We start from the raw sequence: 27,880 nt of genomic DNA, 5'->3' as shown, positions 1-27,880 counted from the left end.
CTGTTTTTTCCCCAAGTACCTTCCTGAAAATCCAAAAACACCATTTCAGAGCACTGCAGTCTGACACTCTCACTAATTAAAAAGAAATGTGGTATTTTTGAGTAAACACAAAGCGATTCACTCATTATACGTCCCTTTGTAGCTGATGTATGGTTCATAGTAGCCCCTCCTGTTTAGGTATCAGTCTAATGACTTTACTAAGTTTTCATATACACACCATGATAACTTCACATCAACTAATGGCCCATTTCTTTAAAAGCTTGGTACTTAGTTTGTTTTAGAGTGAGTCTGATCGAGGTGTCAGCAAAACATACCGTTCAAAGCTAGCTAGCTTGGCTCAAGAGCTGGAGGTGGGGGATACAGACTAACCACACCATTCAAATCCCATCGAACAAAGTTATGTCAACACGTTAGCTGCCTTGCTAATGTTAGCGACATAAATTGCAGTATTAATGAATCACATAACTGGGTTTTTCAGTGTTACTTATGCTTATGTTAAATTAATATTTAGTTAGCTGCTGATGCTAAAGCTCTATTTACCATTTTATTGTTGTTGTTTGCTTTTATGTAATTGGAAAACTAATATGATAAGAGTTTTTTTTCATAGCATTCACGATTTCAGCCATTTATGTAACACATGTAGAAAAAATTTCTCCTCTTGGCCCTGCAGGCGGTCCATCCTTCAAGCTCGGGTCTGCCACCAGAGCCCTGGGAGCTTGAGGGTCTTGCACAGTATCTTAGCTGTTCCCAGGACTGCGTTCTTCTGGACAGAGATACCGGATGTTCTTCCTGGGATCTGCTGGAGCCACTCGGCTAGCTTGGGAGTCACTGCACCGAGTGCTCCGATTACCACTGGGACCATTGTTACCTTCACCCTCCACATCTTCTTGAGATCTTCTCTGAGCCCTTGGTACTTCTCCAGCTTCTCTTGTTCCTTCTTCCTGATGTTGCTGTCATAATATGCCGGCCACTTGGTTATAGCGTTCCATGAATGCCCTACCTGCTAGCATCTTACACCCTGCTATTATGTGCTAGATACATTTTATATAGATAGATAGATACAATTATATTACCCAGAAAACCCATCAGAAGTACCTTAGAGCACATCAGTTGATTCTACAAGTAATTTAGTTCTTCTAGTTGTGTAAGCTGCTCCTTAAGGAGGATTGAAGCAGGTTTCATTGCAGGTTTTACAGACCGTTCAGTAAAATCCTCCCACACCAGGCTGAAATTATTTCTCTGGGCGCCCATGTGAAATAAAAAGTATTAAAACTATATTGACTAACTGTGGTCAGGGACGCACTGCCATTATAAAAGAAGAGGACGACATTGGCTGGCCAATATCAGGTTTTTAATAAAAGGCTTTTACAGAACATCTGCCCAACTTTAGCAGCAATAAATTGAAAGAGAGAGTAGTGAGGTAGAAAAGTTTGAGATGGAGAGGTGGAAATGGGAAAAGAGGCAGGAAGAATGTATAAAAAAAGGCAAGCTAGAGAGCTAGAGATAAGTCCAAAGTTCAATTTAACATTTCAGAGAGTTGGTCTCTTTCTCGACTGTTTAATATGCTTTTACGATGAGAAAATGTCGCCTTCATATCGCCTGCCAGCAGCTCAGTCATTAGGGAGGGAAAGGGATAGAGAGAGGGAGGGAAAAAAAGCAAGAGGACTGGAGAGAAGACAGACAAGAGGGGTGGGGGGATGCTGAAGTGGTATACGGTACTTGAATAAAGCACACCAAGCTGGTGCCATGTGAAAAGAGCGACAGATCAAAAAAACTGACAGGCACCATTGATTTTTTTAAAATTATTCTTCACTCGAGTGTTTTCAGTCTGCCGTCTCCCGTTGCTTCTTCTCAAAGAGCCAAAGAGCAGCAATCTGAGAGGCCACCTGAGATGCTGGGCAGCTTATACCTTTCTTTTCCTCCCCGTCCTGCTCTTCATGCTTTTATCTTCCTCGCAATTTTCCGTAATTTCTGCCCAACAATTTCCTTTTCTTCTATTGGAGCAGCCCTCCTGGTGCTTCTCCCTGTCACTCCGGGGATAAGCGATAGCCTGGCGTGGTCTCACAGCGATTGTTCTCACAAAAGAATTTGAGTCTTATTTTTTGACACCTTTTTCTCACTTTTGATGATAAATGTATTTGTGCACTGTGTAGGTGACAAATTAGAAAATGGTAACATAGTAAACGATTGAAAGGTATTTGCATCCTAACTGCTCTCTTTTTAGGGATCGTTGTTTGGTTCTCTCCTGTTCACCCTTTACGTACCCTTGCAGTTTCTAAAGCTTAAATGATACGTTTATATTTTTATATTTACTGCCATGAATCTGTGTAGAGTCTACAATGAAGCCTTTGCAAGTGGTCAGCACCTTTGAGGTGTTAGCTTACAGCGTAGGTTCCAGCATAAGGTTTCAGAAATATTTTACACAGAAGTATAAATCAATTGTATGTAATGGGCTCATACTTTAATTTACAAAATGAACATCATGTTGTATTCAACGAGATTTAAAACTAGCAGCCAAGCCTACAAATGTATTATATTGATTATTACAGCATTTACTGAGCTCACAGCGCAGGGCTGTTTTCTCATATAACTCTATACAAATGCACCTCTTTTTGGAACCGGAGGAGTCGTCCCCTACTGTACATTAGAAAGAATGCAGATTGAAAAATGAAAACACACCTTAAGACTCTCAAACCTACAAAGAGTGAAGCTGGTTTTCACAGATTTTTGACAGACTTATTTCCAAATGACTGTAAGTTTTGGAGGAATATATTATTTGGAAATAAAATTATTTGTGAACACGTAGGAACAAAAAGATTTGTGATCGACGAGTTATCAGATCAGAACTGCTGGGTCATTGTGTCATTGACTGCAACTTGCAAATCTTATTCCTGAAACTTACTTCTGAATTTCACTCTTCCTTTATTGCTTCTGAAATCGTATCTCCGTCATGACATCCAGTCGCCGCCAGAATTCTTCATGGTTTATCCTCTAAAGGGCAAAATAATTCATGAATGCAAATCTTTTTTTGCAGCATCCCTGAAGGCACCAATGAGGAAAGTCAATTTTAGACCTCGTTTAAAAAACTTTGAATATATTCAACAGCGCACTTATGGTGAACTAAAGCATTGAGCAGAGTTTTGAGGATAATGAAATACTGATACAATGGGATGAGATTTTTGGCAACTTTAAAGCTACTAACTATTAATTAAAAAAAAAAAAGTTGGTACCTAATGCTATCAACAGAATGCAAAGTGGTGGTATGATAGATGCAGTAATGTAAGATTAAAAGAATAACTGATCATGCCGAGTATGATTGAACTGGGACCATTTCTTTTGAAAGGCTAAGATCAAAGGTCTTAATGCTAATGGTTGCTACGTAGCAAAAGCGGTAAAACACTGTCCCCTGATTGTGAACATTTTAATTACATTTTACAAACAGTGATGACATTAAACACCTTTTATAAATGGTTACAAATGCCTTTGAAGCAAATGGTAACATTAGCACTCCATTGCTAGCATTAGTTAGCTTGTTTGCTGAAACTAATGAGGGAATGTTCAGATCTTTAGCGACAAAAGTCTGTGCTAAAAGTTTACTAGTTGTTTACTTTGTCTGCTTTTTGAATTGGGGTTTATAAGACTTATAAACTTATAGAGACGTATAAGACTAACACCCCCCCCCCCGCCCCGCCAAACACGTGATGTTATGGGACTAAATCAGACAGAAACTGGAAGATGCTAAAAAGCTCAGTAAAACTTAGGGGGAATGTTGATTCAGGAACAATTCATTAGTATTTCACAAAAATGAACCAACAAAGAGCTTTTCTTGTGTAAATAATAGATATGATCATGGCCCTTTAAGAATAATTCTCCCATCAACCCCATCCTTCCTTTCCTGAACCTGCTCCATATTGTGCCTTGTCACTGCCTGCCTGGCAGAGGCAGCTGATCAATACAAATCAGTTCGTCAAGTCTCCAAATTCTTGTGCTTCCATCTTAAGAAGCGGTGGGAAAAAATAGATATAAAGAAGCAGAGGAAGAGGACAGGAAGAAGGATTGTTGAAGAAACTGAGAGTTATTGAAAGAAAAGACATTAATGGAGTGGTTAAAAATAAGAATGAGGACTGGTCCTCAGTGTGGAGCTCTTTGCTGCTGCAGAGAGAGTTTTCAGAGCAGGACTAAATGCTGATAATAACTTGCTATCAAAGAGGGAACACACACATTACTGAGTAGTCACAGATATGTGAACACACACACAGACACACACACAATGCAATACAGTATGATCTAAAACCGTTCCTCCTTCATTCAAAATGACTAATGTATAAAACGATAAGAAGAGAGCGGGGTATGATGAAGTAACATCTAAGGTCACATAAGTGCAGCAGGCTAAGGCTTAAAAGGCTTATGTGGCATTCACCTCTCTGAGAGACGGAGAGAAAAACAGACAGATGAAGAGGAGAGTTTAGGGGTAAATCAGGGACGCCTTTTTTGATGGAGCTTTTCACATGATTGAAATAGCTGCTAATCATACTTCAGATATTATTGCAATCGATTCAGAGAACTGCAAACTGTTTATTTTATCTTTCCTATTTGTTCAATATGTATTCTGTTTATGAACATGATCAATGGATATCTATTTATTCTGTTTGCACCAAGGTCGCAGTGTCCCACTCCGGTTTGTGGTAGGGCTCTCTTTTTGTGGAAAATTTGCCCATTTGAGATGGGAAAAGCTTATGACATACAAGTATGAGCCTTTACTTAAAATATAACGTTTTTCTAAAAATGTGCTGGCTTAGCATGAGGCTCACAATCATCCTAGCCCTAACCACAGACACTTATATGTCAAGAGGTTAATGCTGCAATTAATAGTGAAGCTAAAGATTTCAAGGATGCTATAAATTACAGTCGAATGATATTCCATTTACTGTCATGCAAACTCACAAAAGCGGTAAATCCCCACTGTGAATTCGAAAGGTCAAACTGAAAACCTATACTCAGTGACTGATCGTGAATTATGATTATAGTCACTTTGCTTTTAAGACCAAGAAGACAGAAAAAGAATGAATGTGATTAATGGTTTCAAATGTCTTTGTTACTGGTTTTTGACATGGTCCATAAAGCAATTCTCAAATTTAACTTGATATTTAGTGTTTCTTAGTTTTAGACTAGCGGTCAGTCTAATATTTTTTCCTTGTTTAGCTGAGTAAGAAGCTCACCAGTTACAAGCAATCTTCTGTTTGGTGCAATCCCACTCTCTACGTCAGATTCACCCACAAAACAAAAACTACTCGGGAGTAAGGACCACTGCGAAGAGACCAAGATGTTGAGCCAGACTCCAAACTCCTTGAATCCCAAATGGATCTTCAACAAAATCTTCAGAATGAACTGGGATCGGTCCAGTGCATGGAGGCATATCCCTGGAAACAGGGTCTACTCTGTTATACCAAAACTATTAATGTAACACAATTATGCATTACTGGCCTTACTGGCCTTTTGAAAATTGCATCTTTTTACAGGGAATTTTTGCAAGTTAAAAATCTAATTTAGATGAAAAACATAGAAATTATGGCACAGCCTCCACCACAAGATGCTGGATCTGTAGACACGGGCAGCTGCAGGGAACAGTTAATGATCTTGTCAAAGGATGGAAATCTTGTTGTGACTTTGACATTTTTCAGATATAGTGTTGAGGACCAAAGGTCCTTTTTCCATTGTCTCGGCTCCATCTGAACTAAACAGCGAGTAAGTTTGGGGTTTTGAGAAGGATGAATGAGCACTGCTTTAATTGAAAAGGGTCCTCTTGGGGAAAACCTTGTAGTGCAAATATATGGAAAAACTAATCATTTTAACTGGATTCTCTTCTCTTAAAAGTCAACATCTTAATAAATTGAAGTCTAATTAATCATCCAACCCCAGTGCACCAAAATGTAAGGATCTATTGCCAACATCCCAGTGCCATGCTAAAACAGCTAAAAGTGGTTTCGAAGTCTACACACCATTAAGGCAGGTGGTATTAATGCTGCGATACCGCCAGCATGCCTTCTTCATCGGCCCAATTGTAGACCTCTTTTCAAAAACTCAGACCTCCATCTGGGAGGAGGCTGACCTCATTTATAACACATCCATCAGAGGGCAATGCTATTTCCATCTAGGTCACAAAGACAGGAAATAATGTCCTGCATCCAGGAGTACAAATCTCAATTTCATGACTGAAAGCATTGAGCAGTAACCCTCCCCCACAACTTATCTATTTCCTTGGGTCGCCAACAGATCGGCAGAATACAGATTGGCTCTCTGTTAGCGAATCTGTTTAACCCTTGGAGGTCTAAGTGATTGTTGATGATAACCCTAAACTTAAATCTATGCTAGCAGACACAAAATAATCATTCAAACTGAGAGAAATCAAACTCTGGAAAGCAGTGATAGTGGTTTGTATAGAGTTACTGGAGACTCAATAAAGATCTGTATCCAGCCATGAACACTTTGTTTAATGGGAACAGGAATGGTTCAAAATGAAATTACTGTCCGTACCACCAACTGCTCTAGTTTTTGACTGACATGTGGGAAAAAGGTTTACCTCCATGACTTAAATACCTTTACCCCTTTGTGCTTGAAGTCGTCATCAGCAACACCATCAACCCTATCCCCAAACTCCAACCCCAACCCTAACCCTTTGTTTTAGGGGTAAGTAAAAGTACTTTTATTGGAAAAAGATCAAAATCCCAGTAAGAATGTTTACTACTTTCTCCTGACTGCCAAGAACCAGAAGAAAGAGCTTTTAAAAACAACAAAATTACATATTCTGGTAGCACAGGGTTAGTGCAGGGTCACCATAAATGATAATTTAGACCTCAGAGGGTTTGTGTATGATAAAAAATAGGAAAAAAAAAAGATGCACATGCCCAAATATGTCAGCACACAGGAATGTACCCATATTCTTTAATTTTTGCTCATAGGAAAGATATATGAGCCAGCCGGTCCCACATGAGAAGAGAAGATATTCATTTATATAATATTTATGTAATATTTTTCTAGAAGCCAGACTGGTGGAAAGCCTACTCACAGCAGTTCCTTATAAAATATTGACACTGGGAAGCTCATCTTCACAGTCACTAAGGCAAAATTCACCATGTAGCCAGCATGCATTTGTTAACTACTTCATCCTGCTCCCCTCACACATGCATGGGGCAGAACTGCAGAGAAATTCTGCGTTGAGCGACTGCAAACGCACACAACCGCTGCGTCCAAGGCAAAAGCAATTGTGTGCTGTAACTACACACTTTTTGTTATGAATTTTTAGGCTGAAACAGAATCTGAACAGTATACCTTTGGTAATGCACTTCATGCTGTTTACACTAACCATTTCATGTATGGAAACAGAGCAGGGAGAGTGTTCATAAACGGGAAGGTGTGGGCAGCTATTAAAGCCTTATTTTTTGATTTCATTGCAGCTAATGGCGAAAACACATCAGTGCGCCGTAAACATGTTCAGACAGAAAACGAAGCATTTGGCTGACTGCACGAACACTCAGTCTTCCTCAGAGCTGTTGCTTTGAGGAAGACTTGTGTGCTAGCCAGCATACGGCTCAGGTCAGCTCTGCATCTGTCTGCACATTCACAGCACGGGAGGGTGTTCTAGCTAGCTTCCCAACTGAAGCGCACCATGTGCTTGTGTGGGAAGGGCCAGGTTTGAGGAGACTGCGAGCAGGGTGTCGGCACAGTTGGCGCATCAAAGGGAGCCGAGCTTTTTCCTTTCGATGATTAGACCATATGTGAGACCGAGAGACATTATGACTGAAGAATGTTTGCGAGGTTAGGTTTCGCTCTGTAAAGGTAGCAGATTAAGAGGAGGAAAAGAAAGAGCAAAAGAGGAGCAATAAAAAAAGACTACACAAAACAAGTGGAACACTGATGGATAATTAATGTGACTTTTTCCTCTTCCTTCCTCCCTCCCCCCCTTCTCTCGCCGTCTGTTTTTGTCTCAGTATCTGCTCTATGCACCGCTCTGACCTTTAGCGAGTGTGTAATTCTAGCACAGGGCCTGAGCATAATAATATATGAAAATCCATAGGGTCTGCTGCTCATTGTGCAAACCCAAGACAGGAGGCAGGCTGCTGACAGGCTGAATCGTGGCCCTCCACTAAGACAGCCTATTATATCACCAGGAATCTAGCTCCCATGGGGGAGGAGGGGTGAGGGTTGGTGATACAGCCGCAAGTTTGCTCATCTTCCTCCTGGAGACAACTTGACCTCGGCAGCTGAGCCTGGTAAGTCTGTAAGACAATATTAGGCAATAAGGTTTTCCATTGTCAGATATGCTCTACAGCTTCCACCAAGAAAAAACCAATATGAAAACCCGCCCAGAAAACTACCAGCCACTATCATGGGTTTTCAGACAGTTAGGAAACCTTTCACAGCTTTTTTAAACTAACGTTCTGAGGTAAATATCATGTCTGATCAACATTTCCAACACACAGACTTTATTTGCCCTGGTATATTAACCAACCACAATTGATTTTCTAGAGGACAGTCCCTGGCTTTTTGGAAGTTCAGTTGCTGCTAACCAGCTAGCGCTCGCCCTTCCTTTCTTGTGTTTTCTCTCTACCTGGCAGGGCAGGTAGATCAGTTTTGTAGTAATCTTAAATATCATTCAGCTGTTCCTCCAGTGAGTCTCTTATCCTGTGGTTTTTAACTTGCCCCCTGGTGTGTCTCCATTGTTATGCCATGAAAAGTAAAACAGAGCTATCCATACTGGACTTGGGGCTAATAAATCTCCAACTAATTTTCACTGAAATGCAGAAAAGAAAGACAACTTCAGAAACTCTCCCTCACACAGATTATTTAATTCAATTCAATTACATTTTATTTATACAGCGCCAAATCATAGCAACAGTGGCCGTTTATATTGTAAGGTAGACCCTACATTAATACATACAGAGAACCCAACAATCATATGACCCCCTATGAGCAAGCGCCTTTTAACAGGAAGAAACCTCCAGCAGAACCAGGCTCAGAGACAGGCAGCTATCTGCCACGACCAGTTGGGGTGATTATTAGATTATTATTAGATTATGAAAATAAGAAAATTGGCTACAACTGCATTAGCATTAGCAAGAGCACGCTAGAAACAAGTAAGCTTGAACTAATCAATACCATGTTTACTATCAAACAGACCTATCACAATCGTTAAGGTGTGCGATGCTATGTTGTGTAGTTGTCAGATATATGTCAGGCTACATTGTAGGGTGCTGGGCTACACCAGCTACAGCATGAATTAAACACAGTGTTTTAAATCAAGAAGGAGAACTGGTTCATGTCCTACTGAGTTTAAACAGCAAAAAGCATAAATACTACTATTACTGGCTACAGTCCATGCCAGTGGAGCCAATCGACATGATGAGAAACTTGCCGAGGGATTGTCAATAATATTAATCTGTTACTTTGTCTCAAAGTACTCGGTTATTAAGGTATTTGCAGATGTACATCTTGTCTGTCTCCTTTCATGTGCAGATGTATATATACCAAAGCCCTAGCAGAGATAGAATCTAATTCTATGCATGGGTAATAATTCAAAATAATTACCCATCAGACTGAGCTGCACCACTCATTTAACCTGATGTCCTTTAACTCATCATAATCTGAGCCATTTAGTCTCACACTAACATGCTAGTATAGCAGCCACACAGCTATCAGGGCATGGTAATCCTCCTGTGGATGGACTAAGGATTATAGGCAGATTATTGGAGCAGTTCTCACCAATGATACCACATGTAGGAAAATATTAGTGTACATGAAGTAGAGGTGGAAATTATGGTCATTTAAGATTAATAACCATTAATATCTGAATCCTTGTTTGCAACAGTCTACAAGTTGTGTTCCTGATCTTTAGGGTTTGTTCTGTTCAGTTCAATTTCTAACAGCTTTAATTTAAAGTGAGAAAGTTCTTGTTTTTTTCCCTCACTGGTACAAGCCGGCTTATTTAGAAAAAAACCAAACAATGTCACCAATCCCTATCTGAATCTGATGCAGATGTTTGTTACTGATGATTTTTAATAAACTGAACCTCAGGATGTGCCGATGGACGATGATGTTGGGGATTGATCAGCAGTGATTAATATGAGGTTCACTATAATTTCATGTCGCATCTAGAGCAGGGCGATATGACCAAAAATATTTATCACGATATACATTTGAAAATTTGCGATAATGATATAACTGACGTAGAGCTGGGCGATATAAGATTTTTTCATATCACGATATGTTTTTTTCATTTCAGGCGATAACGATATATATCACGATATAAGCCAAATAACTATATTTGTAAGATTTAAATGTGCCGTTGCTCACAAGTAAAATGTGAAATAATCAGCAGCTTGTCTTGATTTTAATATTTATTTCCCATAATAAGTTCAACAGGGCAGATGTACTTAAGGAACATGAGAATTTTTCAGATAAATAAAGGCAAATATTGCAAACTACACAAAAGGCAGCCGCTAAAGCGTTTAAGTTTCAAAATAGAACAAACAAAACAGACAAAACTAAATTGTCAATTCCACTTAGAAACAAAATATTAATTCTGAAAATAAATCTTAGTTTGTTTTACAGAAGAACAGACAAAATTGACTAACTTTTGTCAATATCAAATAAACTGAGAACTAAAAGGAAATTCTCAATCTCTCCTTGTTGTATAGCTTTCTTAACTTTCTGAATCCTTTATCATCTGCAACTGAAAATAGTTGTGGATGATCACTATACCTTTCTAATGTCACGTTGTTGTCCCTGGCTCTCTTTCTCTCTCTCCCTCCCGCTCTGTTCCTGTGCTACTGCGACTGTAACTACCGCCCCCCTCTGCTCAGCGCAAAGCACAAGGCTCGCCATGAGTGAAGCGGAAAAAAAGTGCGAGAGAGAGGTGAGAAAAGAAAGAAAAAAACCACGGCTCGCGATAAGGAGCCGCTCGCGTCGTTCACGTCAAGCCATTTCGTTCGCGACCGACACATCACTACGAAACACACTTTCCTCCGTTACCAGCGGCTGGCTGCTTCCCAAACAAATACACATGCGCGGCTTGGCACTTGTGCTGTACGTAACAAGTCACGTGACGTGACGCTGCGGCTGTGATTGGTTCGGCTCTGCGCTACTTAATTTGGATTGGCTGTTCTTCTTTTCTTTTCTTTTTTAAGAGAGCAGAGAGAGATGAGGTCTATCGCAATAGTTTAATTTTTCTATCGAGAAAAATTTATTTCGCAATACATATCGTTATCGTTTTATCGCCCAGCTCTAAACTGACGATATAATTGACACTAGACAAAATACTTTACAACTCCACAACTTTATTAGTGCAAAAAACCTCATCAATGTATTTTCACTTAAACAAGCAGCTATTTTTTATGTGCATTAAAGTTATATAAAAATTTAACAGTGCAAATGCAAATTCCTTGCTGACAGTTTAACCAAAAGGCATTTCCAGTGGAAATTGGCCGACATATCCTCAGCATAACCATGTATAATATCCACAAAACTTAAAAGAGGTTATACACACAATAATACGGTAATATTATGTTGAAGCACAGTACGTATCACTCCGCGAGGCTCCTGCCTACGATAGCCGTAATGCTCTGACAATCCATCAAGCGGTGCGGGTTTGTACCTTAGCAAAGTCGTACTGAAACATCTGACAGATTTTCGAGCGCCGTGAACCACATAAAATCGTTTCGAGGTCAGTAAACACAACCAGAATTCATACATAAGGCACACGGGATTATAAGGGGCACTGTTGATTTTCAGAAAAATCAAAGGATTGATTTTAAGTGTGCCGTATTTTCCAAACAACACGGTAATAACGATGGCCCGCTGGCATGCTCTACCAAAAATAGTGCTTTGTTGTGTATCTGACGGACGAAAGCTAAACCAGTTCCACACCACTGAAGTTGCAGCATTTTTACAAACCAGTTCTGGTTCATCCGTTTCATTTAACGATCCACTTTCGCTCTTCTCATTCTGCGTCGCCGCCATGTGCATATGTAAACATAGGCACTGCGCATGCGCGTTTTACCCATATTCTATCGCGATATTTCATTTTCCTATCGTTGCCCAAAATTACACCGGTATTACCGTGAACGGTATGATATAGCCCAGCCCTAGTCGCATCTCCACATATACCGATCACTTGCAGCACAGGCATGTCTGGGCATGCACAGGCACCTGCACACAAGGTCGTGCCTACACTTCTGCATACTTTGAAATAAATATGTGTGTGTGAGTGGCTTCATCGATCAGTCCATCATTATCAACCTATGGTAGACCTACAGGCTTAAGGTCAAAAAGTAAAGAGCTAGCAAATGTTATCACTTAATACTCTTTTTGTGTCTGGCTCATATCCATCCTCTTATGTTAATCTTCCTTCCTTGTTTTGTTTTGTTTTTGCGTTTGGGCCCCACACTATGCACCATAGAGGATGGATATTACTACACTCTCACATTAACATCCTGCTGCCCGGTCAGCGACACTATCAGTCATTGGCAATGCAGCAACCACAGGACGACTGGACAACGGAGCAAACTGTCCAGCTAGTTTATAGCATTCCAAGATCACCATCAAGGATATAACTGAAATTGTGTCTGTGAGACTGTCCCCTAAACAAATCTATAGCATCCACAGATTCCCCCCTGGAGTTACAAGTGCAGCTATTCCTGTCGCTGAGGTGAAGGAGGATCCTGATATAGTTCTATCCTTAGCTGGAATCGATCTGCTGACATACCACACCTGTCTTCCCTATCCTCTCTTTTACCCTCTCCTTTTTCTTACCCTCTGTCCTCCTTCCAGCATCTTCTGTCCACTCTAAACCATTTCTAGTGTCAGTTTGTATTTTTTAACAGCCCTTGATCTTTAGTAAATGCCTTGGGCCTAGCTTGCTGCTGTTTGTGCTCCCCTGGTATCACTGCTCTAGATCTTTCTGTCCCACTCCTGCCAATGCAAATTGGCAACAGAACGTAGAACCCAGCCCTGTGGCCTTTCTCCTCCTTATTAAACTAACTAAAAGTGGGTTCAGATGTGCCGTGCAGTGTCCTGGTTTTAGCTACCTGACTATTAAAAAGCTGACTAGTAAAGCCAACCCTCTACCATCTAAGTCACTGCAGCTAACCCTTAGCTTGCCCGAGTCTTGGCAATCAGAGAAAACAAGAAAACTATAATTCTAAGTGACAAAAATTTAAAACTTTAGCAGCTCTCTGATCTTCTGAAAGGCTTCTGATTAGCTTTAATATAATGTAATGGTAAGTTAAACAAGATACTGAATCAAACCTCTCTCCTTTCAACCTGCAAGCGGTATCACATTGCCTGGGAAGTGAAATGTCTTGTAGGCACTGATGAGGGAATGAAAGGGTGGACTGCGCTGTTTTTGGAGCTCTCCAGGGTGCTAGAAAAAAGGGGACATCCCTTACGGAGCGACACCTCCAGGGTGAAGAGCTGTCGAGGCACTAACGTGTATTTTAGCTCATGTCCCACAGCAGCAACCTGCACTAGCCCCAAGGACGCACTCGGAGCCGCGTGCAGGAGTCCTACGAGACAAAGACATACTGCAGCGTCACACACACTTCCCAAGATGAAGCTGGTAATTATTCTCTAAGCATCAGCTTCCTTCTTTTGTTGCTGAAGGCAATTATTCGCTTATTCAGGTCAAGGATTGCTCTGTGATGAGAAACGAGTAGAGGGGAAAAAAGACAGGCCCGTGGACATCACTGTGGCAGTCCCCACGTTTTAGCCTGAGAGAATTCAGTTTTCCTTTTTAATATTTTACTTGGTCATATTGCACATCAGTCTTAGGTGAACTGAAAGCACCTTTTTTATCTTTTACATGATACAGGATCATTCATGTCCTTGGATCATGAACTGACAGTGACAAACCAAATGTCGATACTGTGTCTACATCCTCGTTTGTTTCATTTACCAAAAGAGACACACAACAACAAAGTTATAGATTAATTTGGATGATAATGATACCGTTTGCTTTTTTACATTTTCTGTTGCTATCACAGTAATATTATCCTTTTTTTTATATCAGTCACTGGGAAATTGTATCCTGATTCCTAATTTCAAGGTAACAAAGCAGTTTTTTGTCATGAATATGAATCAGTTTATTTCCTTATCTTATGAAAACAAAAGGCTGGTTCCTCAAGATAACTGCCACAAGAAAAATGACTTGATAATGATATTTATGGAGAAACAGTCTGAGCTGCGACTGTGTTAGGAAGAACGTTCAGGTCTCGGTGTTGGCAGGCTTCCATCATTACTGCGCAGGTAGTCTGAAAAATTGACATCTTTGTCAACCTCTTAACACCCACCTGGACCCTGGCAACCCATCTAGGTTTAGAGTTAGAGCTAAGGGTAGTATCTGGATCCAGTCATTATCCAACCCTCTTTATAGAATCTCACTTTTTGGATCACCTGCATGGAAAGTCTTTTGATTCCGCTGAAATTTAGATCATCATAAATGCTATTCCTAATATTAATCTGGAAAAAGATCAAGCTGAATTTTAAAAATATACAGTTTTGGAATTATTATCTTCTTTGTTTCCTGACTTGGGAGAACAACCTAATAAAAGTAAAAAATAAATATTCTGCTTGCCTATGGTTGCAGTAGGATTAGCTTCAGCTAAAGTCATGTTGCAATGAAAATTTACTAAGAAAAAAAATAAAACACTATTAACTCTACATGGACAGCGACACCTTAAAGTTGGTAACCCTGTTAGGTGTAAAGCTGTGTTCAAAAGAAAGAGTGACTCTTCTCCATTCAGTGGCAAGTGGACTTTCAAGTTGCCTAGGTAACCCTCTAATGTACTTGACCCCAGCCTGAGCCTTAACGCTGCACTTTCGAGACTTGGAAAAACCATGTAAGTGCGTTTTTATGCAAACAGCTTTTCAATGTGCGTCATTTTTCCTCTCATTCACGATGAAAGTGTCAATGCATGTCATCGTGTTTTTTTCACTGTGCATTAGTATTTATTTAGTTATCGTCTCGTTATCGTTAGAAAAAAAGTCGCGTGGGAAACAAAAATTATTGATCAGTGAAATGGGCCAGTGATAGAAAACAGAAAAAGTCACAGTTACATGAGAAGAAAAACGAGAAGCTTTGGTCATGTGGAGCTGATGGTTGGCGGGGCGGGGTGTGAAAGGCAGATGGGAGAGGCAGGAGCATCAGTCTTTTCCAGCTGCTAGCTGGCACAAACACTGACGACAAGGTTATGACCCTTTCGCTTTTTTTGTCCCCTCTCTCTCGCTCTCTGTTTAGCTTTCCACTTCATTTTCTCCGTATCTGGTTCCCTTCATCCTCCCTCTACCACATCTCTCGTGCCGACGTTGCATGTTCTCTGTGACATTTGCTAATCGTCCAAGGAAAATCACCAGTAACATCCCCCCTGTACTTCTTGGATGAATTCCACCTCGCATCATCCATCATATGGAGATCACACATCCTTTGCAAATACGTGACTCACAAAGCAGAATGTACTGAATGGAACTTAAAATATATATAACCTGGCAGTGTTTCTGTTTGCAGAGCATGTGTAGGAGAACTGTAGGTGCCATATTGCTTCATTTCACACATTATGTGACAGTATGTCGAGTAAAGACGTTCATTTTTATTCATATCACTTCCTTTTTGCACTGTCCAAATAATTTAGACTAATGTTGTTCCAATGCTTTGACAATATTACTTCTTAAAACTTTCTTGTCATTAAAGAAAGGAAATGTAATATTTACTCATCATTGCATGTCTTTGGCTGCTATTCAGAATAATCCTATTATCTGTACATAATGCAGAGTTGTCCTAAGAAGCTCTCCAATCCCTTTAGTGTGTTACACTTGGTGATTACACTGATTCCAGCTCCGATGAGTATCCCTGTTGCAGAAGAGGGAGAGATCCTGCCCTTAAGTCACCATATTAAAATGAAGCAAAGAACATTGCCCTCAAACATACTTACATAAAGAGGATTTAACCCCCACTTTATGTTCTCACAACCATAATCTAACTCCTGCTCAGCCTTGCCTATTTCACTGTGACTTCTCTCTTGTCACAGCGATATTTGACTGAATGTAGCTGATGACGCGTCCCTGAATGTGCAGCGGGTTTCCTTGCCCTGGTCTGATTAAGAGAAAAGGCAAGTAAAGTGACATTAAACAATTCAAGAGTGAGGAATGTATGTAGATCCTTTCTTAAATGCAGTGCTATATATGCAGAGAGATGGATTAAGCCCGGGACAGGAGACACAGGGACAGCTAAAGAACACACTCCACACCTTCCCACATTATAGATGTCTCACTTTCAGATTCACTGAACCAGCCACGAAAACAGAGGAAGCATTAAATAGAAGTCCAGCCCACCCTCAGCCTTTGCCGTGAAGGGAGAGAGCCAGCTCAGCAAGAATTTCCCCTTCAGAAATGATCGCGTCTCGCCGATAGCTGCGTGATGAAGATATCCCACAATGCAGTGCTGTGACTTGCAGTGTATTGAAGTGCAGGGCACGCTCATGCGTTCAGGCAACTTCATGTCTCTTGCTTGTAGACTCTCTTGTTCTGACACTCTACCTACTCCTTCTTTGTCTCCTGCAGGCTGTGAAGCACACACATCAGTCCATCGACACCGAGCAAAGAATTCGTGCTGCTTAGCCGCTGCTCGGGTTACTCGTTTTTATAATGCAACCACTGGAAGAGAGATTCTTTACTGCACCAGGGTATGAAGTGAGGCAAAAAAAAAAATGAAATGAGCTCTGCTTCTTGTTTTTCTTGTTTACTGTAAACAGTGAGTGTTTAATGTACTCAGCATTTAAATTCTAGGCGGGATCCTTTGGGAAAAATGCATTTGAAAAAAAATTCAAAAGGCTTCAAGAAAACAGCAAAATTTCAACACAATATCTGACTTACAAGAACAAGGTACAGTTTTGTTCTGAGCTACAGCAAAGATCTAACTTGCTTCTGAAAAACAAATTCAGTCCATAATGGAAAACCTCAACTTGGAGTTTAAGTGTTTTAGAGGTAGACTGTATATAAAAGATGGCAACTGGAGGTCAGTGAAGATCTGTTGTGAAGCCCTGGGCAGACAGTTTCCACTATCAACATCTTGGTGATAGTGGAAACTGAAGAGTGGACGTGACACTGCATGCTCATATGAGAATGACTATGGGCCCACCCTACTTATCCTCTAATGGGGACCAAAATTCATAAAACAAACATTGTGTTGTATTCAATACAACGTAACTAAAAGCAGAGACAGTAAACGTGTTGGGAAACATTTTACTGAGGTCTCAGGGCAAGACAGCAGACATGTCGTTTTCCCATAGGTGTCTATAGAAGCAGACTTCCTTTTCAAACCAGAAAAAAAACCTTCTATTGGCTATTAGAAAGACTACAGGTTTAAGGCCCTTCAACACTACCTTTGCTTTTCAGATCCCAAAGCTAGAGCTAGTCTATTTTCTTATTTAAGTGGGACTACCGCCTTGCCCTTTAATTAAGTAAGCTAGGTTATTTTGGTTTATTCTTTAGTATGTCAAGACTTGAAAAGAATAAATACATCACCAAACCATCTGAGGAGCAGTTTGCAAGGGCGCACAGTTTTCTTCTTAACTGCATCATGAGTAGTTTAGTGTATAAACCATTGCCTCGTCAAACTGTTTCATGTTCCAAAGTTGAGCTATTAGTTGAGCTATTATTAACTTATGTTGTAATCATAGATAACATGGTAGCATAAAAATGCTTTCGGGTGGTCTTTTGCCCTGAGGGGTCACCACAGCAGCTAGCTCTGCATCTTTGATTTGGCAGTTTTACACCAGCGGTTGGATCTGTAGCATTATTAAGACTAAAGGTAGTCCCAGAGCCTTAACGTCAGTAAAATGAGTCAAATGAAATTTCGAATAAGTCAAGTAGTTAATATTATAATCCATTGATCAATTTTACAGAGATGTGAAGTGAGCAGCTTTGAATATGACAGAGAAATTTGTATTCAGAGGCAGGGACATAAAACACTGATGCAACATGTGACATCAGTTAAGTGATGCAGCAGAAGCACCACAGCTGAAAGCAACGGCATTAAAACCACAACTAAGTTTAGGATTAGTGTGTTTAGGTAGCATTACTATTAAATTAAGTAAGGTTATCCTATTATGGGGAAATCTTTCTATATGTGCATTTAACCCAACCAAGTATTAAGAGCAGTGGGCAGCTGTGTGCGGCACTCAGGGACCAACTCCAGCTCTAAGCCAATCCCAGAGTCAAGGGTACTTTGAAGGAGAATTAGCCGATCATGTTTCTCATGGTGGAAGAAACAAAGAAAGATATTACAGTTAGCATTATTTTTATGTGACATTCATTCACAAACTAGCGAGTTTAGGGAGGGGTTATTTACAGAATGATTTGGGGGTAAATTTCACAGTATAAGTGTTAAGATATAAGACCTGCTGACAGCGGTCTGGGGTTTCATGCAACATCTTTTAGTCAGAAAAAGTATTTTGCCATTGCACTGCAAAGATTCAGCCATTATCATCACGAAGTCACAGAATGATGTTTGACCCCATGAGAATAGCTACAAATTAGAAAAGAAAATCAATGACTGAAAAGAATAATGTTTGTAATGTAAACCATTTTGCATGGCACCACTTCAGCCCTGGCCCAAATCAATAGGTATTTTAGGACCAGAGGAATCTTTTCATAGTTCTTATGACCTTTAATGGAAGTGTTCCTTTTTGTGTATTGACACTGAAGGAATAGGATACTATCAAAGATCTTAGAACCCCATCTGTGGATTTTTTCCTGCCTTTTATTTCAAGACAGATCCTCTCCAGCTCTGTGGAGGACCGTTTGAGTGATGCAACTGTACACTGATTTGTCTAGATGTAAGAATGCCTTTAATACTGCGACACAGAGAACTGCCAGATAAGAAAAAAATACACAAAAAAAACATTAACAGTGGCATTATAGTGGGATTTGGGCCTTAGCTGGCTGAGAAATAGTTTTTTCAATTTGTTAAAGCTTCATTACCACTTCCTCTGACTGGGTATTCACATAAAGTGAAACAATGTGCTGAATCTGAAATTAGATAACAATAAACTAAGTAAAAACAGCTGAGGTGGATCTGAATTCCTGTGTTTTACTACATGCTATCCCTCACTTCAGTAAGCCAAAAGATTAATCAGTACAGATGGGAAAGTTGGGAAAAAATACAAAATGATATCCTGGCAATTACTCGACTAGATCTCACACCACCCTGCAACTGCTAACAGGCTAACTTTACGCAGTTACACTCTTCCACATTTCATTTTCAGTTCTTTCTAAATAGTCTTTGGTTTTCCGAGCTTCTCCTGCTCGTTCAGTAGCTTCTAATGTCACCACGCCACACCTGCCACACCTGGAATTTAGTAACATGTTTTCCTTCTTGTTTGTGTAATGGGGGCTGGTAAACACTTTTCAGGAGCACTAACACCACCTTCTGACAGTTCCTTTTGCAGGCTATTACCATCGACACCATTCTAGCTGTTGCTATGCCAACTAATATGTCACACTAGCCCTCCTATTGGCTGTAGGAAGGCAAACAGAACAGGAAAGCCCCTAAAGGTATGTAGTACTCAGGGGAGCACTGCAGTGGGTAGTTACTCGCAGGGAGTCCACAGACCCGTATGATCCCTTCCTCATACGATGCCATTGATTAGCAGTAATTCAAACCAACAGCTCTGAAGCAGCAGCAGCATCAATACGTGCTCATTAGTGTGATCAGTCAGTATGCAAAAAGTCATATTCCCAGTTGCAAAGGAGACAAAAGAAAAAGAGTCTCCAGAAACATACAAGTGACTGTGTCAGATGAGGGAACGGGGGAAAAAAGCTGTTCACATTATAAGAGCACCATGCCATGGCCTGAAAGACAGGAAGCGCATTTACAGTAACTGAGCAGACTCCACAGAATAATGCTGCTCTTTTGCTCACAGTTCGACAGAAGGAGGTTGCTGTGCGATTGCACCAGCAGCCGGAGAAATGAGTCTGCAGTTGTTACGGCTGCTTGTAAATGCATCCAAACCGGCCGATGCCAGATCGATTTTCTTATTTCTGATTGGCTGTCTGTTACTGTCGCGGGAGCCCTGCAAGAAGGCTACCGGTGGAGAGCGACAGAACCGACAGTTCCGAGGCACGGGCTGAATTCTCCGTGTTCAATACAACTAGAGTGACGTATATAATAATAAATAAATAAGAAAACACAGACGCGACAACAACCACCACTTTGTTTATGTTTATGAGACTGAGGTGGAGACACAGCTGGTGGTTATTCTTCCATAAAATTCCTCGCATTATGTTCAGGTGGAAGGGAGGCATCTAAATTGAGAGAGAAGGCCCGGAGGAGCGAAGAGTCAGGGGAGCGCCCCGAGAACAGGAGATATTTTCGTTTTCTCGTCTACTGTACAGCTTCTTGGAGTGAAGGGACTAATTAAACTACTTTTCGCTTCTTAGGGAGCCTTTTGAAATGGACAGAGAGACAGACAGAGAGACGAGATGAAAGGCATTTTCGTGGAGGGACGGGAAGAGATTTGATTGAACGGAAGAGAAGAAGAGAGAAATCGCTTTAAAGACACTAAAGTGAAATATTTTCGTGGTCTGGGAGAGACATGGGAGATAAAGCTGCACTGAGATATGATCTGAAGCGTGTGTGCGTGTTTGTGTGTTCCCCACCACGCCTTATCAGTTGAGAGCTTGTGGCCCTTTTATGCTAAAGAACCTGCTCTCACACATTTTTTTTCCTCCCCTGGCTTCATTAGCCAAACTGCACACCGAGCTCAGGGAGTAATTGGCTGCCCTTTCAGCCTCCTAATGGCAAGAGGAGAGGCAAGGAGAGATCAAGAGGCAAACAAGCAGAATTACAGTCATTTCATAAATAAAACCTCCACTCAGAGTCTTCTTGCTTTCCTGTGATCTGTTTTATTGTTTTTCACTAGCTACTTTATTGTTTTAACTCCCTGCTCTTTCCTTCTTCGCTTATTTTCGGTCCTTTTATTAGAGAACAAAAAGAAGCATCACAAACCACTTCTGTCAAATCCAGAATTCACATTTCAGACAGAGATTTGAGACAGAGTAGCTAGATCTCCTTACAATAAGGAGCCTGAACAATAGTCTTGATTAAGCTTCATGTCTCATTTGCTTGATTCAAAAGCTGCTCATAAAATGCAAAGCATTACTGTGCTAATTTACCCAGGATGGATGCTCTAATAAGCCCACAAAGTAAATGGAGGTTCACCTCGGACTGATGGGTAAAATCTTTGGATTTTAGCGTTTTGCTTAAAGCCATCCACCTCCAGTAGAGCAGCTGCTCTCTCGGCCTTATCGCAGTCATTATCAGGAGACGCCCCTCCCAACTAGGATCAGAGCAGATTATGTGGCCGGAGGCGCACATGGGATGCATGGACATCGCGTTAACCCTTGCGGGTTACTCCCCACTCCCCGAACAGATCACGTGAAAACACATCCACACACAGAGATGACCATGAAAACATCTCTGTCTGAGTTGCTGATTCCCACTCATCCCATAATGATCATGTAGCATTCACGACTCTCAAGCTATGTGTGAAGTTTGGTGTAGTTTTGTGTCTTTTTAAGGAGCACTCCACTTGTTTTACACATGTGTGAAGTGTAATCAAAAAATGCTACTCAGTCTAAAAAAGCAGTTATAGTTGAATACCTTCTGTAGCTTTGTTCAGAAATAAGTAAGTGTGACAGAAACAGGAATTATGTCAATTTGAGCTAACATAAGCTCAACAATATTACGCCTCATGTTGGAATCAGGCCATATGGGATGTTAAAACCCCGGTCAGACAGGCCCACAGACCAGTCAGTGACGATATGGCAACCACAAGTTGCGAGGGAAAAATGCATATTCCAAAACCAGTTGGAAAGTTTGTGGAGGCTGCTGTAAAATCGATTGTTAAAGCCCATTGTACACAGGCATAAAGAGAGGCTGCTGGCGAACACTAGTGTGAAACTGGTCGCAAAAAGGAATACGGTGCAGCACCAAAAATCTCCTTGTTATTGCTCTGGGCACCAACCATTGGTGGCAACAGCAATCTGCTAGCGACCAAAGCAAGCACACAGAGGTTTTTGGTGCAGCTTCTTCTTTGCAATCGGTTGGCAACAGCCACCAACCTCCACCAACCACTCACCAACTGGTTGGTGAGTCTAAAATAACTTGCTGTGCCACCTTGTGGTTCAAAGTGATATTACATGAGAGTACAGCCTGGAATCATTTCAACTTCAGTTGATATCTCTGAAGCGAAATGCATACACATTTGCTATTTATAGTTTACGCTAGTTTTAGAAGGCTTTGCAGTATTTTTAAAATAAAGTGCTGTTTACAGAGAGTGCCTATAAAACAAAGGGGGGCTGTGTTTTTGCTGTTTTAGCTTCAACACTTACTATCAAACTCCCCAAGAGTTGAATCTGTTCATCTGATGAACAGATTCAACTCTTGAGGATTTACTTACCTGGATGATCGAGCATGCATAAAGAATCAGACTATTTCTGTTAGTTAACATTATTACTATCAGCACAGTCAGTTGCTACAGTTTTGAGGTTCCATCTAAATAAATTAGATTTTTGTCTTTTTAACACTTTAAGCAGTGTGGTCCCACGAATACCACATTATCTGCTGTGGTACAGAAGGTAGAGCAAATCGGGAGGTCGGTAGCTCGACTCCGTGCTACTTCTGCATGTTGACATATCCTCAGACAAGATACTGAACCCCAAGTTTCCCCCAATACATCCATGAGAGCGTGTTAGACAAGGCATTTAGGCATAGAAAAGAAACTGTCTACATGAATGTTTCTAACTGGGTAAATGATGCTTGTAATAGAAAATGCTTAAAGTGTTCACAATGAGTAAGTAGTAAAGCACTTTCTATTACAAGTCCATTTACCAAAATTTGAAACATGCAAATCATAGAGAAATCCTGCCAAGACGTTGAGTCATTAACTTAAATGAGGCATGGCTCTATCGAAGCAATCAAGGTTTATAGCGTGGTTTATAGTGTTATTGATAGAAAATTGTTACAAAACTAAGATGACAGCAATCGCGTACCAACGTTACATAGATGATCCAACTTATTGTGGCATTAAGGATGTTTTGTTTTTGTTAGTTATGTGATTTAGGTACAGCAGGTGAGTATCATGAATTGGAGTCAATGTGTCACAGAATCAACATGTGGTGCTAAAAAATCCTGTTCAAATTTCATTTTAAAAAATCGCAGTTTAACTATACGGATTATTTAAGTTGCTTATCAGAGAAATTTAAACGTGTGTGAATCATTTGAACAAAGAAAGTCTTGTGTACATTAGTACCTAACACCATCATTAAAATCCAGTTATGATGGTTAATGGGAAAGTGACTGCTCACATTTTGCTAATTAAATGTAGCATCACTCTTGTAAAAGATAAACAGAATGATTTCCATTTCCACCCATTACTGTGTTATGCTACAGACCGCAGATCCATTTTACACTCGTTTGAAGTCTCTCTTCTCTTTTCGCATAATGACTGTGTTTTGTTTTGTATTGTTTTTTTTCCCGGAAAGGCCTTGGAGTTCTCCTCAGAGAAAAATAAATAAAAATCCTCTGACCTTTCGAATCTATCAGGTTACTGGAAGATGTACAAACAACACACTTTTGCAGGGGCGGGGTAGTTAAGCCAACTTTAAGCCCGGAGCCGTTTTTGGATCCATGTACGTTTCCCCGGCCTCAGTCACATGGTAAATGGTAAATGGACTGGTTCTTATATAGCACTTTCCTACTTGAGCACTCAAAGCACTTTACACAGCACGCCTCAATCACCCTTATTAATACAAGCACTTTGATTTTACACACATTCACACTCCGATGATAGCATCGGAAATGCAACTTAAAGTTCAGTATCCTACCCGAGGATACTTTGGCATGGATCGAACCATGTAGATGACCTGCTCTACCTCCTGGGCTGTGGCCACCCCAGATTCACAGGATTTCCTTGTGTCTCTTCAAGAAAGATCTCCAAGATGCTGAGTCTGTATGTCCCTACTGACCTGCCTTCACATGTAACCTTAATTGAAAGTGACTTTGAGGCTGCGTACTTATGTATTCCCATGCATGCAAGCAGTCAGGGGCATCTATCTTGTCAAGAATTTCTGGCGGCATCATGTGAGAGCAGGGTCACATAAATGAGCGAGGCTACATTGTTTCCCTTAATGTGAGAGCCTGCAGTGTAGAACATAGAAAGGGATGCATTATTCACACAGAAGCGATGCGTGAAAAAACCACCAAACAGAGTAAGAGATACTAATGAGGCCATTTCCTCTGCTCTGCAACTCACCTGCCTCATTGATATACACGTTGACTGCGACATCAATCTTTTGCAAGGTGCTTCAGGGTTAAAACCTCTTTTCATGTGTATATACAAGCACGAGTTAGAAGTGTGTGTGCAGGCGGTGGTGCTCATGAGTCCAAGTGACTGAGAGAGTAGTGCTCCAGCGCACATTTATCTTCTTATGTAACAACTAGACAAGCAGATGCAGGCTAAATGCTGCCTCTACCCACCAAAAACAAGAGCAGCACAATTCTGCTGGCTTCAGACAGAATTCAGCAGGTTCCCTTACAACAAGAGCCCCAAACACGGATCAATTTGTTGGGGCCATGCCTCCACATTTCCATTAACCTGGGGTCGGGCTGAAAATGGCCATGTTAAAATGGTCTCTCTCATCATTCTGTTCGTCATTAGCTGCCCTAAATGACAGCTAGAGAATGACCACAAAGGCTTTTACCCCCACCCCTCCACCATGAGCTGCCAATCATGCGGCTCCTTTGAGTATTCCTGACTGCCTGCACAAATTTTGCTTGTCTGCGCCCTGTGCCAAGCCTGATGGTAAATCTGAAAGGATTATACAGAAGGCGAGCAATAGCTGTGTGGCATTTAGGAAAGAAAAGGCAGAGACAATGTTTCGTGTTATCAGCGGAGCACGGCAGAAGCTGGTGTGCTATCTCAAGGAAAAAGCAGAGCAGAGGTCCTAAACAGGGGTGCACCTAAAGCAGGGAAACTGGGGTGTCACAGCCTCATCCTTAGGGGGGTTGCCCTTTGAAAAATGATATGTTATGTTAAAAGTACCATAAGTCCAAATTATGTTGGAAAAAAAGGTTCCACTGTCTTCCTTTTATGCATCACTGTAAATAATATTTAATGTTAACTAATGTAACATTTGGGGTTAGTCACGATTTTCTAATACTCAAAGAGTCATTAAGTTGACTGTCCTTTGTCTTGTCTACATATCTTCCTTGATTTTACTGCTTGGTGGTTGAATGCAGTTTACTACTAATGGCAAACAAGTGTAGTAATGTAATATGTACTTTAAAGCTAAAGAAACAGAACAACAAAAATTATAAAAATGACCCACTAACTACCAGCTATTCCACTGGCAAAGTGTCTGTCACAGTCATACTTGGTGCTGCTGTACAAACAGGTAATAACAAGCACAATCAGAGATGACGACAGCCAGCAAAACATCTTTTTCGTGTTCAGAACTTAGAGGAAGTCCAGTTTATCGTTATGTTGTACCATTAAGCTAGCACATTACACATAAGCCCGAAAAGTCATTCCTGAGTTGTTTAGAGCAGCGATCCCCAACCCCCGGGCCACAGACCAGTAATGGTCCGTGAGTTGTTTGGTACCGGGCCGCGAGAGTTGAGGCTCGTGTGTGAAAGTCATGGTTTTCTGGGTTTTTATCGGTTTTTAGCGTTATTTTTTTAATCATTTTTATCATTAACTCGGGTTCCCTGGGTCTTCCCTGAGTGTTATGAATAAATCTTTTTTTTTTTTGGATACTGGTACTGGTTTTATTAATTTGTATTTATACGGCACACCTTAAAGGCCGGTCTGTGAAAATATTGTCGGACATAAACTGGTCCATGGTGCAAAAAAGGTTGGGGACTGCTGGTTTAGAGTGTGAGTGGAAGAACAGTTCCCAGTGAATATTGAATATATAGTTTACTTGACATGCCCATCCCTAATCATGATATGTTCTTTATTGCTAATTCGAGATGCAAACCATTACAATTTTCCTCACAATGTGCCTCACACTGGTTTGATTCACTCCTTCACACTGCAAAAATGTGCTTAGATCTTTAATTCTACCAACATATTTACTGCTATTTGTTAGCCCCTGAGTTGGATGTTGTGCTTTAATGTCCCTGGCATATCATTACGGGGCATACATGTTTCATAATGTATATTTATGCAGGCAGGTCTCTTCACAATGCCAACTTGTCAATTTTCAAGTAGTTTATATTTATATTTGATAAAGTTTCTGTTTCCCATTCATTGTTTCTTGATTCTCTCTTGTGCACACCCCACCCAGTTCTCAGTCCAGTATAGATATGTAATAATCACAGTGGATTCCCAGGAAAAGTGTTAACAACCAAAACAGTGAGCTAACCTCACTCACAGAGGAAAAAAGACATCACATCCTGAAATGTTGGGCTAGTCTTTGTTGGTACTATCTTATTTGATAAGCAGGCATACACAGCTGGTACAAAAGAAACAAAAGTGTTAGTTTGAAATCTCTATAAACTCCGCATTAGGCAAAAATGCATCATGCAATTAAAGAAGGGTGATTAACGTAGGCTCCTCTGTGCACTCAGTAGTTAACTAGTAACGCATTTACTATCAGGCTAGAAATAAGCCAGCAGGCAAAGATGTTGCCTCTTTTTCCAGCCCAAACCTGAGACCTCAGAGCAGGGAAGGAAGTTCCAGAGAAGCGCCACGCGCCTCCATCCTTTTGCCCCGCGTGAAGATCATTCATAAAAATGGCAGGCCTACACTGCTCTCATCCTATTGGCTGTACAAAAACAGCCTTGTTTTTTCTCCTCCTTTTATTTTAAAGAAATGTCCGGAGAACGACACAAACAGTCAAAAACACACACACACACTACAGGCGGGAATATTTTCAGCTCGGCTGGTCTGTTCACGCGGTTTATCAGCACCGCGCAGCCGGAAGACGAACAGTTTCCGCGAGTAAACAAAAGCGTCTGCGCCGCTTTCCAGAAACTGAATATTAGCCCTAGAATACATTTGGCATAAAAGCAAGCTAAACTGAAGCAATAACGTCGACCTGCTCCTCTTACCCGAATAGGCGAGGCAGTGTCGGTGCCCGAGATGAGGGTATCCCTGCTGCAGGACAGCCGGGGAGAGATGCTCGTCTCGGCTCGCTCTTGTGCGACTTTCTCCGGAGCTCCTGGCTGAATAGCGTCGCTGGACCGTCGCTGTTACTGCCGCTTCTCAGTGCACGCTCACACACATCCACACACGCGCAGGCTGAGTGACTGACTTAGTGGCCCCTGGCTACAGCAGCCGAACCCTTCAAACCATGATACCGTGCAGGCGACAGGCATCAGTGATGGTGCTGCTGCTGTGGTGGCAGCTTTCTCTCCTCCAGGAGCCTGGGCTGGACAGGACGGCAGGGGAGGGCAATGTGTTTAAGTGGTATGCGCCGGCGGAGTGGATTTAAACGGGGGGATGGTGTAGCTGGGATTACGTGGTAGGGGTTTAATTAGATAGCCCTGCGCCCATTGGCACCAACGCTGCGCACAGCCCTCCCCTCTCTCTCTCTCTCCTCTCTCTCTCTCCTCTCTCTCTCTCTCTTTGTCTTTGGCAGTAAAATAGCTGGATGTGTGGATCTCATCACCGGCTGATGCCGCACCACGCTGTGTGCTTAATAATATTTCATGCGCAACATTTTTATTCCAAGTCACTAGCGATGAGGACTGCACAGGGGTCAGGAGCGTTCAGCCGTTTGTACAGTGAGGTGGCCTCATCCCTCAGGAAAAAATGCAGAAAGAGAG

General features: G+C 41.2%; 1 protein-coding gene across 2 annotated transcripts in view; it reads right to left on the bottom strand.

Moving 5' to 3' along the window:
- Window positions 1–27,519, bottom strand: part of LOC116315958 (hippocalcin-like protein 1) — a 46,083-nt gene extending 18,564 nt beyond the window's left edge. The window contains exon 1 of one of the 2 annotated variants that reach the window (XM_031734408.2): window positions 27,164–27,519. The gene's annotated coding sequence lies outside the window, so the exon portion shown is untranslated. Of the gene's footprint in view, window positions 1–314; window positions 383–27,163 lie in introns of those variants that run through there. The other variant, XM_039605980.1, reaches the window with a different exon arrangement.
- Between the last annotated feature and the right edge of the window lie 361 nt (window positions 27,520–27,880).

This window comes from Oreochromis aureus, linkage group 22, assembly GCF_013358895.1.
Source record: "Oreochromis aureus strain Israel breed Guangdong linkage group 22, ZZ_aureus, whole genome shotgun sequence".
In the NCBI taxonomy this organism is placed as follows: Eukaryota; Metazoa; Chordata; class Actinopteri; order Cichliformes; family Cichlidae; genus Oreochromis; species Oreochromis aureus.
Note: the sequence above shows the minus strand (reverse complement) of the source record. Positions and strands in the feature narration are given on the sequence as shown.